Source organism: Littorina saxatilis, linkage group LG2 (assembly GCF_037325665.1).
Source record: "Littorina saxatilis isolate snail1 linkage group LG2, US_GU_Lsax_2.0, whole genome shotgun sequence".
NCBI classification, from domain to species: domain Eukaryota; kingdom Metazoa; phylum Mollusca; class Gastropoda; order Littorinimorpha; family Littorinidae; genus Littorina; species Littorina saxatilis.
Window position 1 is genome coordinate 87,985,438 of NC_090246.1, and position 20,000 is coordinate 88,005,437.

Sequence of the window (20,000 nt, forward strand, 5' to 3'; positions counted from 1 at the left end):
GAGAGAGCGTATTGAGCTTAAGAATGTTGTAGAAGAGAAAGGAGGAATGTACGTTCTGGGTTACTGATTCCGACAGACCCGGCATTGGTTCAAAACAACCTTACTTTACTGTATTTTTTTTTTGTATGGATTTATGCAGTATTTTTCTGATTTTGTCGCATGTTTCATTTTAGTAAAAGTTTAGTCCAGAAGCCTATTTTGCGTTAATATTTAGGGTCTGTCGGAATCGGTGAGCCAGAACGTACATTCCCCCTTTCTCTATACCGAAGACGCCGTTTTGGAATTGTTCTGACAATTTGGATCTTAAAAAGTTCAAGGGACATTCGCTGTACTGTAATTTAGATACATATGCAATGATTTGCCCAAAACTGCTCCGAAACTGTGCCAAATAATTAAATGAATTTCAATCAGCGAGCGGCATAATTATGATGTCGTTTTCCTTTAAACCGTATAACAAAAGACTGCCTACGTGACTGCTCATATGTTACACAATTCCTTGAAAAACACGTGCTGACATAAATTACAGAGCAGGCACAGTCGATGGGCCTTCGTCCTTTTAATGTTTTGTGCTGCTCTTGTTTAGCCAGTCCTCCGTTTCTTAGACGCTAGATTTGGCGAGTGTGGAGAGGAAATAGCGTTTCTTAGGCAATTCTCGCCGCGAGGAATTCTAATTTAGCAACCTGAAATGAACTGTACTGAACGTTATTTTACAAGGAAGCATAAACACACACACACACACACACACACACACACACATGAATACACATACACATACACACCCACGCATACGCACGCGCGCGCGCGCGCACACACACACACACACACACACACACACACACACACACACACACACACACACACACACACGCACACACACACACACAGAGGCACCACTGTATATATAGTAATACTGTCGTTTCAAATACTTTGCAACACATGTAACCAAAACAAAACATGTTTACATACCCCTTTTTTTTAATTAAAACACAGCTTCGGCCCTTGATGATTTTAATCAACCACATTTCTTGTGCAATAGTTTAAACTGGCTTCGCATGGAATTATTCACTGGCATAGTTAATACACTTTCAAGCTGCACATGCTAATTGTTTTTACTCTTGAGTTAAGGCACAGTATTAAACACAATTTCAAAGAAGTTTTATGAGGGAAATTGTGCCCAAAGGCCTCTTTTGATTGGATTACTCTCCACCCCCTAGCTGTAAATGTTTTCAGGTATAAAACATACCTTGGTATTATGTCAATTCTTTTTGCATTTTAATCAGATATGATAAAAATATGTCAATCTAGATCAGGCTTAGACTCAGAAAGAATTGTATTTAGGCAACATGACTGATGAGCGACTCAGTGACGTAGTGAGAGATGTGGTTCGTAGACCTGTGTTACGAGATTCTGTCGAATTAATTCGATGCTCACCCTGCAGAATTTTGTTTTGCCACAATTAAAACACATTCATTTTTGTTGTTAGCTGTTTGTTTTCATGTGGATGCGTTATGTGCAATTAAACGTGTACGGATTTGAAACAACGGTATCTATATATATAAATACGACTTGTGTCTGTGTGTGTGTGTGTGTTTGTTCCTCATGCGCGGCCAAAGTTCTCGATGGATCTGCTTCAAATTTGGTGGCCATATTCAGGTAGACCCAAAACACAACCTGGTCGATGAGATATTTCAACACGTGCTCTCAGAGAGCAGCGCCGAACCGATTTTGGTTTTATTGTGGATCCATTTCCAGTAACTCTTCCTTATCTTCTCCAGTGTTGTCAGCGTTTACCTCCCTTCCTTCGTGTGGCGCGCGGATATTCCCATTTCGTTACTATTGAAGGTCACTACACTGTCCAGAACGCTGTCCTTGCACCCCTAAATTGTCCTCATTGTAAAAGTGCAAAGGTCGAATCAATTTATAGCCACGCGAAAATTACACTGTCATCTATCTCTATATATTTATAGATTTATCTATATATATATATATATATATATATATATATATATATATATACGGCTTCTGTGTGTGTGTGTGTGTGTGTGTGTGTGTGTGTGTGTGTGTGTGTGTGTGTGTGTGTGTGTGTGTGTGTGTGTGTGTGTGAGTGTGTGGACAACACCTGTGGATTGCACAGTTCTGTTTGTGATGTGGTCTGGCGGCTTTGGTGTGTTGGTTTGTTCTGGCCTTCCTTTGAGAAGCCATAACAGTTTTAAAAGGGCTTAGAGTTAAACTCTAAATGTCTTAATCCTGTGTGAGTGGACTTCGCCTCCAAAGGTGATTGTGGTGTGTCGGCACTCGATTACATTCGGCGTTGTCGACATGGATGGGACTCGACATGATATGATCAGGAATGGCATTATGGTCACTGAACCATTTTCGTGTTGTTCCCATTCCACGAATCTGGGAGGGACCTAAGCTTGGCGGGTCCATGGTTCGGTTCATTCAAACGGGGGCGGGGGTGACAGTGAGACTACCGCCGCCCTTCACAGCAGACTCTGCAGAGTTGTTCGCCTTAGAAGTTGTGAGATATTTATAGCTCTTTATAGCTCGCAAGGCAACACCTGTGGATTGTAGAGTTCTGTTTGTGATATCGTAAATATTCTGCATCAAATTTGGTGGGCATATTCAGGTGGACCCCGGGCACAAACTGGTGGTTAAAAACCGGCGAAGCCGGGTATTCCTCTAGTTACTGTGAAGAGACATTAAACCCCAAAAACCAACCAACCTCTAGTTACTGTATATACAGTGCACGGTGCCTGTGTTGAAAGGCGAATACCATTTGGACCAGCCATGAGTGATGGAACATTGTACGCGGGGTATCTTGACAGCCACGTTTTGGAAGAAATAATAATGAAAGTGACAACAAATGTGTGGTTTTTTTTCAAGCGAGGTGTCCGCAATCTGCATGGAAAAATATAGCTCTTCATTTATCTACAGGGCTTGATCTTTTCTCTTAAGTATTTTGTGTGTGTGTGTGTGTGTGTGTGTGTGTGTGTGTGTGTGTGTGTGTGTGTGTGTGTGTGTGTGTGTGTGTGTGTGGTTTTATTATTATTCTCTTTATTTATATAGCGCCTTATCCGAAGTTCAAAGCGCTTTGAAAGTCTGGTTTTATTGATTGCGGAAAGTGCGGTGATAGCTGTATCTCTTAAGGCCTAAAAAAAAAATATATATATTTAACCCGACCTACCCTATTTTTAGGGGCCGATCCTATAACTTTTTATTACATTTGTCAAAAAAAAACCAAAAAAAAACCCGAGTGCAAAAAACGCAATGAAAGCGAAAGCGCCCGAGTCGCACACTTATTTCCTTGTCAAGTAGGTTTAATTTGTACACATTAGAAAAAAAAGTAAAAAAAGAAAAAAAGTGATTGCCTACCTACCTACCCTACTTTTTTTGGCTATGTTACCGTAACCACACCTATTTGTTTTTGGCCTAATCTACTTTAACTTCCATATGGTGCTCAGTTATGTGATACTTAACCATAAAAAGGCGTGTGTGTGTGTGTGTGTGTGTGTGTGTGTGTGTGTGTGTGTGTGTGTGTGTGTGTGACTTGAGGCGAGGAAGCTTGAGTGAAAACTGCAAATTTTAGTGAATGTATTTTTATACTTATGCTGTCCAGTGTTGTTTAAAATTAATGCTGTTGATCAGTTTGTTGATGCGTGTGTTGGTGTAAATGGCTGGTTCGAAATGTTTCTTAACCGCAATGTCATCACAAATTCCCAACATTGGGCAATTAAAAATTCTGTATTCTGTATTCTGTATTCAATGAGCACTGCCTACAAGTTTAGGAAAAAAACAGGAAAAGCGCGCATGATTTATAAAAATACACTAAACAAGAGGCGAAGCCTTCAAGGCTCACGTAAGAAATCGACAAACAGTAACACAAACTCAATCACTCCGTCACACATACACACACACACACACACACACACACACACACACACACACACACACACACACACACACACACACAGTAAGCATCTGTGAAACTATGCAAGAAAGCGAGACCCTGGATCTGCCAAGAAGTCTCGGCCCGCTCACAATAACAATGACCGAGACTTTCAGTAATTCCTTTGCGTGACGTCTAACCCTCTTACGTCATAATGTGACGTCTTCAAATAGTTTCTATCACACACGTCGAACACTTTTGACCGAGACTGACGTAATCCATAGACTCGGAAATGTTAAAGTTTCTACCACAGACATACACACATACATACGCACGCACGCACGCACGCACAGACAGACAAAGTTTATCATCGCATAGGCTACACTTACGTGAGCCAACAATGATAACATTGACGGGGCTCGAACCAACGACTTCAGGAACCGCACCGCAGCACCGATATTTGTCAAAAGAGTTGGGTAATCTTGAACTTTAGCGTGTTAAATTCATAGCTCATAATTCAGAGGCATTTAAGTCTCCAAATGTGTAGAACCTGCACTTGTAATCATAATAAGTCATGTTAGATCCCTTTGAAGTTACGGAATGAACTCCGATGAACTGTACGAACGCATTTCGTTTACATGAGTCAAAGAAGGAATTATCCGTATGAGCGGACAAGGGAGACAACTCTTTCGTGTAAATGATGTCCCATGGTTGACAACGTACGCCATTTTCGGTGCATTTTCGTCGACCGAACAATAATTAATCATGCTTAAGTTTGGAGTTCAATCCGTCAATTAATTTCACGACAAATGTTCTTTGGCTTGCTTACATGGACTTCTGTCAATAAGAAGTAAAGACTGTCACTGGATTCTGAGTTGTGAATTTAACACGCTAAAATTCAAGATTACCCCTGGAATGATTATTTTGTGAGATGCAAAACATGCTGTAGAGCGGCAGTGCTCTCTGTGCAACGCGACTGAAACTGAAAGGCCCGGTGGTTGTGACTGTGTCGTTGTGTGGTTCAGGTCAGTTCGACCTTCGCTTCCCCCGTTTTGCACGAGATGTTACGTTGCTCTGCACGGACCAAAATGGTTATGAGATGGTTTGCATCGCCCACCTCTCCTGTCAGGAATTTTCCGGTCGTCATCATGATTTATTTAGTTTTCATAGATACCCATTCGTCAAAGCAGATTAAGACCGTTGGATTGAGGAAGTCAAACCTTACAGTCTAGCTTAGCGCACAAAATCTCCGTGTCATACAGGGCTACAACGCTTCGCATAGCAGAAACATACACAGTGAACATTGGAGAATAGTACGGTCTGCTATGACTACCAAACACAGCATTCAGATTTGTAAAAAAGAACCCTCAAACATTAATTCTAAGACCTTCCTCGTGTGTCACGTTTTGCTCCAAAGCTAGAATATAATCTCTTGGTCGGGACACAGTGAAAACTTAAAGAATAACACACACACACACACACACACACACACACACACACACACACACACACACAAACACGCACATAAACACGCACATAAACACCCACATAAATCGATTTGAACGTGTGGTCACCACCCTTACGTCTAGACTGGCTTTACATGGATGGGAATGACATCACATTATTCATACAAACGAAACGAAATGACGCTTTGCAGGTAAACTGAGCAAGTTCAATTGTTAAGTTTCATAAGCATCACACACACACACACACACACACACACACACACACACACACACACACACACACACACACACACACACACACACACACACACACACACACACACACACACATGTGAAAGCCGGGATTCGTCAAGGGTGCCCGTTTTCATGTAGATTTTTGTGGCGAAAAAGAGATTGTAATCGGAAGGCCTTTGAAAAGGTGAAAAGAAGCGTTTTATGTTTTGAAATTGAAAAAGGTGGTTTAAAAATGATCGATATTAGGCAAATGCAAATTTCTTTTTTATTACAATGGGTTTCACAACTGACTACATCACATGAAAATGATAATTGGAGTTTCACTCCAAAGATGATGTATTTGCGTTTTGGAAAGCATTTTGAATGTTTCTTATCGAATGTAAACAGTGCAAAATTTAAAGGGTTAGACCTAGTGAAATCACACTTTTGGAAAGCAGTATTAAAATATTGGCTGGATAATAACCACTACGATCGTGGGACAGTCGGGCCGACTTTATTATGGAATAATGCATGCATAACGTATAGTGGCAAAGTTTTATTTTTTGAGAGTTGGATACAACGAGGTGTATTGGTAGGGAGATTTAATAAACGAAACGTCGGGACGTTTCGTTTTGAAGTTGTGGTAAACGTCATCATTTCGGGGGTCTCTCGCTGGAAAGGTGAAGGTCAACTGAAACGGAACGTGGAACGTCAAAACGCAGTCACGTTTTCCACCCCCAAAAAACGAACAATATTTCGTCAACTTTTGTGAGTATTTTTGCACACTAACAGTTTTATTTGTTGGCCATTTTATGCATTGCTAGATTCATCAACCCTTTCACAGTCTTTCAGCGCTGAGAATGTGTTCATTGGAGGTAGACAACTGTTGTGAACTGAAATATTTTGAAGGGTGCTGATCCTGGTACATTTATCCAACTTCATGGTGAGAAAGCAAATGGCGAAGCAGAAGTAGGTCATCGCATCGAATTTTTATTCTGGCTTCGTATGTGATTTTGTATAAACAAAGTCTGTGTGATTTATTTGGACTGAAAATAATCAAAGTATGCCCGATTCTGGACCACCTCCTAGGGTTTTTTTTCCCATTCTGATCGAGGACAGACGTGATAATTTCACTTGAAGATTTATCGCCCTTCCTTCATTCCGAAACGAAACGTGAATACATCTAAATCTTGTCTGTGGCCTATGCCGTCTCGTTTCACGTTCCGTTTCGCGGGGTGACTCATTCACCAAACGAAACGAGCTGCAAAACGAAACGTGCTGTCCCTTGAATCTCCCTACTACTAACTGACATTGTACGTTCGGGAGATATATTATCATATCAAGACATATGTGATTTGATTGGATATTCGCCAAACCGAATTCTTGAATATAATGTTGTAAAAGCTGCTGTGTCATTATTTATGAGGAAAAATGTTGTAAATATGACTGATGATGTTTGTATTACCTTACCACTGTTTAACGGCAAAAATGTGTTAAGTGCCAGAGAATATAGGAAAGAGATTATTAATATGAAAACAGATGTACCATGTTCCGGAGGATTTTGGAAGAGAAAGTTTAATGTAGAAATTGATGAACGATCTTGGATAGTTGCCTATCAGTCAACACAAGAGACTAGATTAAGAGTTTTACACTGGAAAATTATGCACAACATTTATCCGACCAACATTCTCCTGTGTAAAATGAAAGTAACGGAAACTAATAAATGTAATTATTGTTGTGATGTAACTGATTTCATTGAACACTTCTTTTTTGAATGCCCGGTTGTATACAAATTCTGGAAGTTTATTGAAGAATTTATTTTTCGTACTTTAGAAATTAAGATTGTTTTGAAAGTTAGTGATGTTTTATTTGGTATGCATTTTGTAATGGTGAAAAAGGCAACTATGTATAAATTGAACAACATTATCTTAATCGGAAAGATGTGCGTTAGTATATATAAAAAAACAAATTCGTTTTTACCGTTGGAAAGTATTTTTAATAGGCAGTTACAGATAAGAAGCATTTTTGTGTGAGTGTTCGAAAAGGTTAAAAAAGTTAGCTTGTTGTACTCGATAAGTTGTATTTAATTCATTGTATGGGATATTGTTAATGTTGTTATTTATTTGAATAAAAAAAATAAAAACACACACACACACACACACACACACACACACACACACACACACGTACACACATACTTACATATATACCCACACGCACGCACGTACGCACGCACACACACACATACACACACACACGCACACACGCACGCACACACACACACACACACACACACACACACACACACACACACACACACACACACACACAGAGAACATGTTCTGTTGTCATTTGTTAATATTTTGTCACCCCTTGGAAACTTGGTTTATTAAACGATTGAAACCTAAACATACAGTTTACAATACACACACAATATGTTTTGCAATGAAAGTGTGTGTGTATGTGTGTGTGTGTGTGTGTGTGTGTGTGTGTTTTGTGTGTGTGTGTGTGTGTGTGCGTGCGTGCGTGCGTGCGTGCGTGCGTGCGTGCGTGCGTGTGTGTGTGTGTGTGTGTTTAAGGCTGACATTATCCCCCTGTCTGCCATGGAGAATGGTGTTTTCAAGTCGGCCTGCTGACAGGATGTGACGCAGGAATATATTGCCTCTACGGACGAGAGCGTAGACCTGTAAACCCACATAAAAGAAAGCGATACATGTACACGGAAAGTCGTTGTCAGTAATATGAGTTATTTGCATGCTGATGATTGTTAACAAATGATAATGAATATATCGAGAAAATGGATATCCACATGAGCCGGCAGGAAAATGTTGCTATTCTTTTCGAGACATGTCTGTTATCATTAGCTAAGAGTCAGCATATTGGATAAAAACGGTTTTATTACCTATTAGTTTCGTCCAAAATAAAAATCCAACCGATCCATTGACCTAAATGAAAAACTGGATCGTGCCTTATCTAAATATGTGACCCTCCACCACGGAATGAGTCGCATGTCACCTTTGCATGATTTTCAGAATTTTACATTTTCCTAACGAGTTTTGTATGCTCTATCCAGTGGTGAAAACCGTTTTAGAAAAGAGCGAAAACTGTTTGAGTTTTTAGCCTGTGACTAAGGTGACCCTCACACTGTTACCAGACACTCCCCGGACTTACATTAAGCCTAGCGCAGAACCGCGATAGGTGACATGCGACTCATTTCGTGGTGGAGGGTCACATATGTATGTCAGTCACAGTATTTACCCTCCACACCTGCATTATAGTAGAAGTGACATGACACAAAAGATAGGCAAAAACGCCCAACCTGTTAGATAACCAAGTTTGCTTTCTCTTCGTATGTAAAAGTTGCCAAGTTACGCCTATTCTGAATTTTTGGCGATTTGTTAACTGGAACCTGACGCTTTGGTCAGGTTTTGGGGCTACCCAAACTTCGACGGCGGAAATCTTTGATCCAAAAAGTGTGCCATATAGCCAAGTGGAGGGCCTTTAATGGCATATAAAGTTTCAATAAAATGACACAGAAATTAATGTTTTAGTTGGGGTTTGAAAATGGATGCAATAAAATGTGTTCGAGCGTCTGTCTTCAAGTCTGTGTGCCTGTCTGTATGTGTGCCTGTGTGCCTGCGTGCCTGTGTGTCTGTCTGTGTGTCTGTCTTCACGTCTGTGTGCTGATCTGTCTGTCCTTTTTCGTCAGCTTGATAGCACGTGGTAAACATGTACATCTCGACCATTCTGATCATCATCGCTCCACGCTATCGCTTTAGTCCCTCTGACCGGACGCTAAAGTCCTACGCGAATCTATCAAAACAAGAATACAGAGTTATCTCCCATATGTGACCCTCCACCACGGAATGAGTCGCATGTCACCTTTGCATGATTTTCATATTTTTACATTTTCCTGAATAGTTTTTTATGCTCTATCCTGGGGTGAAACCCGTTTTAGAAAAGACAGACAACTGTTTGAGTTATAAGCCTGTGACTAAGGTGACCCTCACACTGTTACCAGACACTCCCCGGACTTACATTAAGCCTAGCGCAGAACCGCACGAGGTGACATGCGACTCATTTATGAAAAGCCGTTTGGCTCATAACTATTACACGTGTAAAAAATGATTAGTACACGTGTAATAAATAACTAATACACGTGTAATTAATGATTAATACACGTGTAATACATGATTAATGCACGTGTAATAAATGATTCATACACGTGTAATAAATAATTCATACACGTGTAAGAAATGATTAAATACACGTGTAATAAATATTTCATGCACGTGTAATAAATATTTCATGCACGTGTAAGAAATGATTAAATACACGTGCAGGAAATAGTTTATACGCGTGTGAGAAATGATTAAATACACGTGTAGTAAATGATTTAAATACACGTGTATTTTAATCATTTAATACACCTGTAATAAATTAAAACTTGAATCGGAAAATATACGACTTGCAAAGCAACAACTCCCGCCATCTTGAGCTGTTCCGGCAAAGGGCAAAGCGAAGCGATGAAGACGCATAGAGACTGAGTGTCATGTGGATTCCCAGTCCGAGTTTTTAACTCGCTTAACCACGTGACTCCTGCATTTTTAACGCTTGTACGAAATATTTATTACACGCGTATTTATTCATTTTTTACACGTGTATGAAAAATGTATTACACGTGTATTTAATCATGTCTTACACGTGTAAGAAATGATTAAATATACCTGTAATACATTTTTCATACACGCGTAAGAAATGATTAAATACACGTGTAATAAAAATGTCATACACGTGTAGGAAATGACTAAAATACACGCGTAATAAATATTTCATGCACGTGTAAGAAATGATTAATACACGTGTAATAAATATTTCATGCACGTGTAAAAAATAATTAAATACACGTGTAATAAATAAGTATACGTGTATTTAAAAATTTCTTACGCGTGCATGAAATATTAATTACACGTGTATTTAATCATTTCTTACACGTGTATGAAATATTTATTACACGTGTATTTAATCATTATGCTATTCCATAGCATAGGAAAAAAGATAAAGTACACGTGCAATAAGAAATAAATACACGTGTATTAATCATTTATTACACGTGTATTAATGTTTTATTACACGTGTAATGGTTGTGAGCCAAACGGCTTTCCATACTCATTTCGTGGTGGAGGGTCACATATGTTCTTCGCGAGCAGTGTTCGCGAGTCGAAAATGATTGCAGATTGGCCGACTTCGACAGTGATCTCCGTTCTGTTCTTCACAGTTATGATAGAGGCATCGTTCTAAGGTCAAAACAAGTCGAAATGTTGGGACTGCTGCCGGAAGGAGACCGTAATATATGGTTGCATCACTGTCAAAAAATCGTCTGCTCCAGCGAACGCCGAAACCAAACGGTTGATTATCACGTGACACTTTTGCCCTATTTAGAGTTGTTTGCACAGTAAATACAGCCGCGAAAAATAGCTCGCTTGAAACTGTCTTACATATCAATTCCTTTGTAATTTAAAAATTACACAACACCATGAAAAATCATTATCGACGATCGCGAATCTGCTTAAATCCAAAACACATTTCGAAAAGATCTAAATATGTAAAAAAAAAAAAATCGATTTCTTACCCACAGAAAGAAAACCAAGGCATCCTGTCAGGGATAGAATGAGCCGAACTCATTTTGACTCAGATGAACATTTCGACCTGATGCTATTGTAGATCTTGCGTGCATTGCCGGCATGGGCAAGCACCCAGAGGACGTGTCGACTTCTCGTACACCCTCGAACGATATCACTGGCTTCCCACAGACGATCCCTGGCTATTCTGCCAACGATAGCAAACATCAAATAACAAAGGTACACAAAACAAGCCATTCACTAGAACTTGTACCTATTCATCTTTAAAGGGAAAACGTTGGTCTGACAGTTTTGAAAGAGTCATGGCTAAGTGGACTAATTCAAAGTATCTTGGGAATCCACTGTACCTTACAGCCCTAGTCCGTCTCAAATGGTTTGCAAAACGATTTAAACCTTCATGAAAAAAGCTGTTCTAAACTTATCGAAGACACTTGTAATATAGCATTTGATAGCATTAAATGACACAGTTCGTTTGAATGGCTATTTAGCTCGCGTAAACCACACATCTGTTTTCGTGGTTTATCTAACACCTGAGCCATCGTGAACCCGTGTGATCCACTTTCCTTTTTTTCCCACAATTTAGTAGTCTGTTTGTGATTTCAACGCGACTTGCTGTATCTGCAATAGCACGTTATTGTGTACCTCTGAATCTAAAACGCAACAAACGGCTGCGAGTCACACGAACTGAGCGGTGGCGATTGATCGTTCAAAGAAACTGGCGACATGCACAACATTCGTCTGCTTCGAGAACCACCTTTTGCGGACATACTTCCGAGCAATCTTTACTATAGGGGTGTGTATAGGTTTTGGTCGATGTGTTTGTGTGTTTGTGTTCGCATAATTATAGATCTCAAGAATGAACGGACCGATCGTCACCAAACTTGGTGAACAGGTTCTATACATTCCTGAGACGGTCCTTACAAAAATTGGGACCAGTCAAACACACGGTTAGGGAGTTATTGGTGGATTAAGATTCTACAAGGACTTTATAGAGGGACATATTAATGGTCAAAAGGAAATAACCTTCTCAGTTGGTGGCATTGAGAATGGTTATTTCCCTTTGACCAACGGGGGTGTTTTTCCTACCTCGGAGGAATTTCTTGTTTTTTTAAACTTTCAAAACTTCGAGTTGTACTGTTCTTGTTTTGATGAAAAAAGAATTCTTTTATGATTTAAGAATGTTTAAGCTGTCAATTTATTATTTCGATTTGAAAAGTTAGGTCTAGAGCCAAAGTAAGGCTTCCGATTTGTCTTGTAGTACATCCGGCTGGCCACGCAAAAATAAATTCTTTGAATTGGGGGGAAGGGTGTGTGTTTGTGTGTTTATGTGTGTGTGTGTGTGTGTCTGTCTGTGTGTCTGTCTGTGTGTGTGTGTGTGTCTGTCTGTCTGTGTGTGTGTGTGTATGTATGTGTGTGTGTGTGTGTATGTGTGTGTGAGTGAGTGAGTGAGTGAGTGAGTGTGTGTGTGTGTGTGTGTGTGTGCGTGTGTGTGTGTGTGTGTGTGTGTGTGTGTGTGTGTGTGTGTGTGTGTGTGTGTGTGTGTATGTGTGTAGAGCAATTCAGAGTAAACTACTAGACCGATCTTTATGACATTTTACATAAGCGTTCTTAGGTATGATATCCCCAGACTTTTTTCATTTTTTCGATAAATGTCTTTGATGACGTCATATCCGGCTTTTTGTAAAAGTTGAGGCGGTACTGTCAGACCCTCATTTTTCGATAAAATTGATTGAAATTCTGGCCAAGCAATCTTTGACGAAGACCAGACTTTGTTATTGTATTTCAGCTTGGAGGCTTAACAATTCATTGATGACTTTGGTCATTAAAAATCTAAAAATTGTAATTAAAATTATTTTTTTATAAAACGATCCAAAATTATGTTCATCTTATTCTCCATCATTTTCTGATTCCACAAACTTATAAATATGTTATATTCGGATTAAAAACAAGCTCTGAAAATTAAAAATATAAAAATTATGATTAAAATTAAATTTCCGAAATCGATTTAAAAACAATTTCATCTTATTCCTTGTCGGTTCCTGATTCCAAAAACTTATAGATATGATATGTTTGGATTAAAAACACGCTCAGAAAGTTAAAACGGAGAGAGGTACAGAAAAGCGTGCTATGCAGCACAACGCAACCACTACCGCACTAAACAGGCTCGTTAATTTCACTGCCTTTTGCACGAGCGGTGGACTACGGTTATTGTGAAAAAATGCAGTGCGTTCAGTTTCATTCTGTGAGTTCCACAGCTTGACTAAATGTAGTAATTTCGCCTTACGCGACTTGTTTGAAAGTATTGAGACTTGTTGGGACTCGAACTGATTCCGGGAGAGAATTCCACAAAACGCTGGCAGAATAAGCTAAACTTGATTTAAAGAAATCTATCCGTGGAATGGGGACATTGAATTTTTGGTTTGGTTTGGCTTTAAATTTTGTAGTGGAAGCACGCGTTGCATGGCCGGAGAGGATTTAAATCTTTCTTTTAAGGGCAACCTCTTAAGTTTCTTATAATCGTCTAAAACAATACTTCATTGTTTTAATAGAATTGATTTCAGGGCTCGTCTGTGTAGACTATACAGTGGTTTTAAAATATTTGCACTGGCAGAGTTCCAGATGGTCGAACAATAATCCGTGATAGTTTGTATGTATGCATTAAACAATAATAACCTTGAGTGTGGATCACGAAAATTGAATTGAATTGAACTTTATTTAACAAGGATTAAGATTTAGGGCTACGCCTTTTCTTACAATCTGTCTTTGGGACGCATGGACACACAATGATAAAAAAAAAAAAATAAAAAAAAAATATATATATATAATATATATATAAAACGTTAACAACAAAAGGAGGTCGTCAAACCTACACTGGTGATGATAAAGATGACGACGATGATGATGATGATGATGATGATGATGATGATGATGATGATGATGATGATGATGATGATGGTGATGATGATGATAATAATGACTTGATGATGATGATGATGATGATGATGATGATGATGATGATGATGATGATGATGATGATGATGATGATGATGATGATGAAGATAAGGCATGAAGAGCATACACATGTGGTTATTCATAAAATCAAATGCATACTATGCAGGTAATTATGAATACAAGCTGGTAGCATTGGAGCATGTAGCAATAGTACAACAAAACTATGTTCAGATTATAAAATGCACAGCATATTTTTGACATAATACTAAGTGTGGTAAAGCGAAACACGTTACACTACTCAGACATGAAGCGTTTTTTAACACATTTTTAAAAACTTGTTAATGACTTTAAGTGCTTAAATGTCGATGGAAGTGAATTCCAGACTGATGTACCCGAAAAAGCAAGACTGGTCTTATAAAGGTCAATTCGTGGAATCGGTGGGATCAAGTTGACAGACCCATATCTGTCGGTAGCTTTTTTAAATAATGATGTAATGTAAATCGGCACTTTACCGTAATGCAATGCATGCATGAAAATGGCCTTGTTTAACTTAAGATGCTTCTCCAGTCAGAGAGAGAGAGAGAGAGAGAGAGAGAGGGAGAGAGAGAGAGAGAGAGAGAGAGAGAATGAGAGAGAGAGAGTGTGAGAGAGAGAGAGAGAGAGAGAGAGAGAGAGAGAGAGAGAGAGAGAGAGAGAGAGAGAGAGAGAGAGAGACAATGACAATGACAATGACAATGACAATTCTTTATTTTACGAGGGTAACAGAATAAGCATTGGTATACTTTTTTGCATCTGGCCCTCGCCCTAAAGAGGGACTAAATCTACTATAATAACTACTACTACATACTTACATAATTAGTAAAACAGTATAAGTTTATGTACATAAGTGCATTATATGAAACATTGTAGTTTATAAATGTTCATGACAAGGTGCAAAGTAAACATTTGCAAGTCAATTAGAGTCAGAATACTATATGCAATAGTACATCAACTCTGTAAGACAATGGATATTATGCAGAACATCATAATTTCGTGAACAAAACAATAAATCAAAAGTGAGTGACTGTGTCCCAAAGGACATAACAATCAAGAATATACTATTTTCATTAAATGGGATATATATTTGTTTTTGAAAGAATCTGTGCTGGTAGCTTCCCGTAAGGCATTCGGAAGAGCGTTCCAGAGACGGCCACCTGAATAAACTAGACTAGACTTAAATAAGTCTATCCTAGGAAGAGGAGTGTTACATTTCATAAGGTGGTGTGAATTCTTCAAAGAGAACTTTGAACAAATGGTTTGGGGTAGAGTTTCGGATATGATTTTATGCATAAAGATTCCTTTGTTAAAAAGCAGTCTTGACTTTAGAGGTAAGATCCCTAAATGTATGTAGTCTAACTCTGTGAGGGTAGTGTGCTTTAGTAATACTACTTTTAGCGCTCTTTTATGTAATCTGCTGAGTGGTTTTAAGGAATTTTCACTTGCGGAGTCCCATAGAGTGGATGCGTAATCAATAACAGATTGAATATGAGCAATGAAGAATAACTTTCTGGTTTGGCAGTTCAGGAAGTGTTTAATTCTAGATAAGAGATACACTTTCTTAGACACCACTTTACTAAGTTGCTCTATGTGGGTTGACCAAGACAAGTTGTTATCGATATTAACACCCAGCAGTTTGTGATGGTCGACTTTTTCCACTATTTTACCATCTATCATTAAAGCAGGACCAGCTGAACAAATATTCTGGCGTTTTTGTCTTGTTGTTATGACCATATATTTGGTTTTCTTTGGGTTAAGAGACATATGGTTTAGTTCAGTCCACTCTGTCAACTGGTTTAAACTCCTTTGAAGTGATTCTGATAAGCGAGTTACATTTGTGTTGCTGGAGTGAATTGTGGTGTCATCTGCAAAAAGTTCACATACATTTTGAATATGTAGGGGGAGGTCATTAATGTATATAGAGAAGAGGAGGGGTCCTAAAACCGATCCTTGTGGTACACCGTATTTTACTTCTTGCATGCTCGACGCCGAGGCGTTTGTTAGTACAGTCTGTTGTCTGCCGGTGAGAAATGAACTAATAAGTTTGACAGTTTCGATTCCGACGCCATACAATGCAAATTTTCTCAGTAATAACATGTGATCAATAACGTCAAAGGCTTTAGCAAAATCAACAAAAATGGCACCACAAAATTCATTGTCGTTTATTTTCTCCAGCCATTGATCAACAAGAGAAACTAAGGCAGTATGGCAGGAATGGTTAGCTCTAAAACCCGATTGATTAGGGTGAAGTAAATTGTTTTGGTTAAGATGCATTAGAATATGTTTGTTAATGTGTTTTTCAAGTGGTTTTGATAAAACAGACAATATTGAAATTGGCCTATAGTTTGATGGGTCTTTTTTATCACCTGATTTAAACAGAGGAATGACTTTAGCCTGTTTCAGGGCGACTGGGAAATAACTTTTGTCTAAACAAAGATTATAAAGGTAAGTGAGTGTTTCAGAAATTACAGGGGCTGACAATTTAAGAATCCTACCATCGAGGCCGTCGATTCCCCGGGAGCCTGTTTGCTTAAGGTGTGTAAGTGCGTAAAAAACTTCAGGTACTGTAAGTAGAGGAATATTCGCTTGACTTGAAACTTGTTTCGACTCACAATATTCTTCTAACACTTTCAAATTGTTCAAATTGGATTTGTCATTTGTAATAATTTTTTCAGCTATTTTAGAAAAATGCGTGTTTAAATCATCAGGGGATATGTCCTTAACACAACTTGAATGACTGGCAATCGTTTTATTTGTAAGTTCATTTATTGCTTTCCATATATTCTTTGAATTTTGCTTTGATGACGCTAGGTCATGAAAGTACTTAATTTTTTTTGTTCGTTTAAGTGAGTTTACTTTATTTCTCTGTTCTCTATACTCTGCTTCCTTGCCAACTGATTTTAAGAAATCACGATGGCCAATAGCATCTTGTAATTCAGTATCAAACCATTTAGGTTTTACTATTTGCTTGACTCTCTTAATTCTCCACGGGGCATGTTTATCGTATATTTCTGTAAAGACATTTATCCAGTGTGTTATTGCATCATCAGGATCCGTATAATTATAAACATCAGAGAGAGAAGAATTACTTAAGTCTACAAGAAAAGCGTTCTCGTTAAATTTAGTAAAGGAGCGGTACTTTACTGTCTTGTGACCAACTTTGGGGATTTTTACACCCTTTCTTGACCACGTGAGACAAACAGGAAAATGATCACTACAGCCGCTGGTTGGAACACAAACTTCTGCAACGTTACGGGTGTTAGAAACATAGACATGATCTATCAAAGTGCTTGTAGATGCAGTAACCCTAGTAGGGGTGTTCACGACTTGTTTGAGATCATAAAGGTTGAACATATCTAACCATGGTTTATTTTGTTTTAATAAATCAATGTTAAAATCTCCTAAGAGAATGGTTTCTTTTGATTCTAACAAAGCAGCATCTATATATATATACGACTTGTGTCTGTGTGTGTGTGTGTGTGTGTGTGTGTGTGTGTGTGTGATTGATCGCCATGCACGGCCAAAGTTCTCGATGGATCTGCTTCAAATTTGGTGGGCTTATTGACAGAGACCCCGGACACAACCTGATCGATGAGATATTTCAACACGTGCTCTCAGCGCGCAGCGCTGAACCGATTTTCGTTTTTCACTGCACGTTACTATTTTTAGATCTCCCTTCCTTCGTGCGCTGGCGTCAATCGATATTCCCGTTTGTACGTTTATATTTAGAAGGTCACTGCACGTTACTATTTTTAGATCTCCCTTCCTTCGTGAGCCGGCGATGCCGGCGTACACCCGGCAAAGCCGGGTCCCCGGCGACGGCCGGGTATTCGGCTCTACTTCTTCCCGGCGAAGCGGGTAATCATCTAGTCTAACATATGTGAACATTTGTCCGTCCAGTTTACACATTCTGCTGGATTTCTATAGCAGAAACCAATAAGCATTGGAGGTGCCTTTTTTAATTTGACCTCGATCCAGACGGATTCCACAAACTGTTCTAAATGTGTTAAACGTGTGTAGGTCAATGATTCACTTATATACACAAGCAATCCAGTTTCTTTACATTGTTGGGGGTTTCTGCGTACAACACTGTAACCTGGAACACAAACCTCAGAATCCGAAATCGTGTCAGATAGTCTTGATTCTGTAAACCCCATAACATGAAAATGTGTTCCTGAGTTTAAAAGCATGGTGGAAACTTCGTGTAATTTATTAATTGCATGGTTTATATTAAGGTGTCCAATACGAAGACCCTCTTTTGTGGGCCATGAGGTAGAAGAATTACTCATGATAAATCTCAAAACAGTGTTTTCACGTTTTAAGAAGAAAAGAAGAAAAAAAAAGAAGAAAATCAAAATTACTTTAAAACAGCAAAAGTAATCAATAATCGATAAGGAGAAAATATTGAATTATACTATACACAGATACACACAGATATGCGACCAATGGAGTTTAACACTTGGTGTCAAACTCAAACGAAAGACAAAACAAAGAGAGAAAAAAAAGCTACACTACTTTACACAAAGAGAAATAAGTAGACTTAAGAGTAACAAGAATTAACCAGAGCAGATTAACTCAAATTCAACGAGTAAAATGACCCGACAGTGAATAACTGAAACACCAGCAGTCACGTTAATGACACGCGAAGATGAATGACGAGAATGGAGGGCTTTCACACAGTCCCAACTTGATAATAGCGGACACAGTATCAGATCAGAATCATCAGTAACTGATTCAACTCTGAGCGTTTTTTGGCTTCACAAAATGTATCGACACAATCATCAGTTGTAATAGAGTTCTGATTCTCAAGAGTGCAAGGAAAGCTTAATTAAGAATATTCACAGATTCACTTGCATAATTGCCTTTAAGCACACGCTGTAGACCTAAAAGAATAATCAGTCACTGCTAATATACTTTGAAGAATGAATTGTCAGTTTGTGACCAAACTCTCTGTCTTTCAAAACTTCAAGCGTTTCCTCTGCAACAACGTTATTTTGCTCACTTTGAGGCGGTAAGAACACCTTAGTTTTTGTTTCTAATTTATAGTAATACGGCCATTATGTATAATCAAACATATCCACAACACTTGTATTGTTGTTGAATTTAAGTTTGCCTAACACACACACACACACACACACACACACACACACACACACACACACACACACCCACACACACACACACACACACACACACACACACACACTTGGTGATATTCTGTCCTTTTAAATGATTAGACAAATGTTCCTTCAGTTATGCGGCTGTTACTATGAAAGAGGGGCTGTGTGTATCGCGGGACTGCTGGGTCATAGCAGTACCACGGAGGGAGCACAGGCTGGCCATGGTGGGCGGGGAAGAGTGAAGGGAGAGAGAGAGAGAGAGAATCAGAATTCAGAATCAGAATGTTTATTTGCGAAAACTCATATTGTTTATAGCAAAAGGGTGCTGGGGGGTTGGGTAATCGAACGATCCACGAACATCAGTGTACATATTGGTTACACAAAAACAATGCATCGTGATTCGGTCCGAAGCATCCAACTTGTAATCCAAGTCGGGAAATAACTTTTCCGTTTCGAACACGGTATTGTTCCATATCGATCGCGGTATTGTTCCATATCGATCGCGGTATTGTTCCATATCGATCGCGGTATTGTTCCATATCGATCGCGGTTTGTCACAAACACACATGAAATATGTGTGACCTGTAGTTTAGCGACAATAGTCAGTCTGGCATGGCACGGAGGTAGCACTGTACCAGTGTAGACACGACATGAAGGTCAGTAGTGAGATGGTCGATTTCTT

General features: G+C 39.0%; 1 long non-coding RNA gene across 1 annotated transcript in view; it reads right to left on the reverse strand.

Annotated features, from left to right (window-relative positions):
- Window positions 1-7,908: 7,908 nt before the first annotated feature.
- The window catches only part of LOC138960055 (uncharacterized), an 18,167-nt gene continuing 6,075 nt past the window's right edge, over window positions 7,909-20,000 (reverse strand). Inside the window, exons 4-5 of the long non-coding RNA XR_011453877.1 lie at window positions 11,201-11,397; window positions 7,909-8,252 (exon numbers count right to left, since the gene is read on the reverse strand). This is a non-coding gene — a long non-coding RNA (uncharacterized lncRNA). The remainder of the gene's footprint in view (window positions 8,253-11,200; window positions 11,398-20,000) is intronic.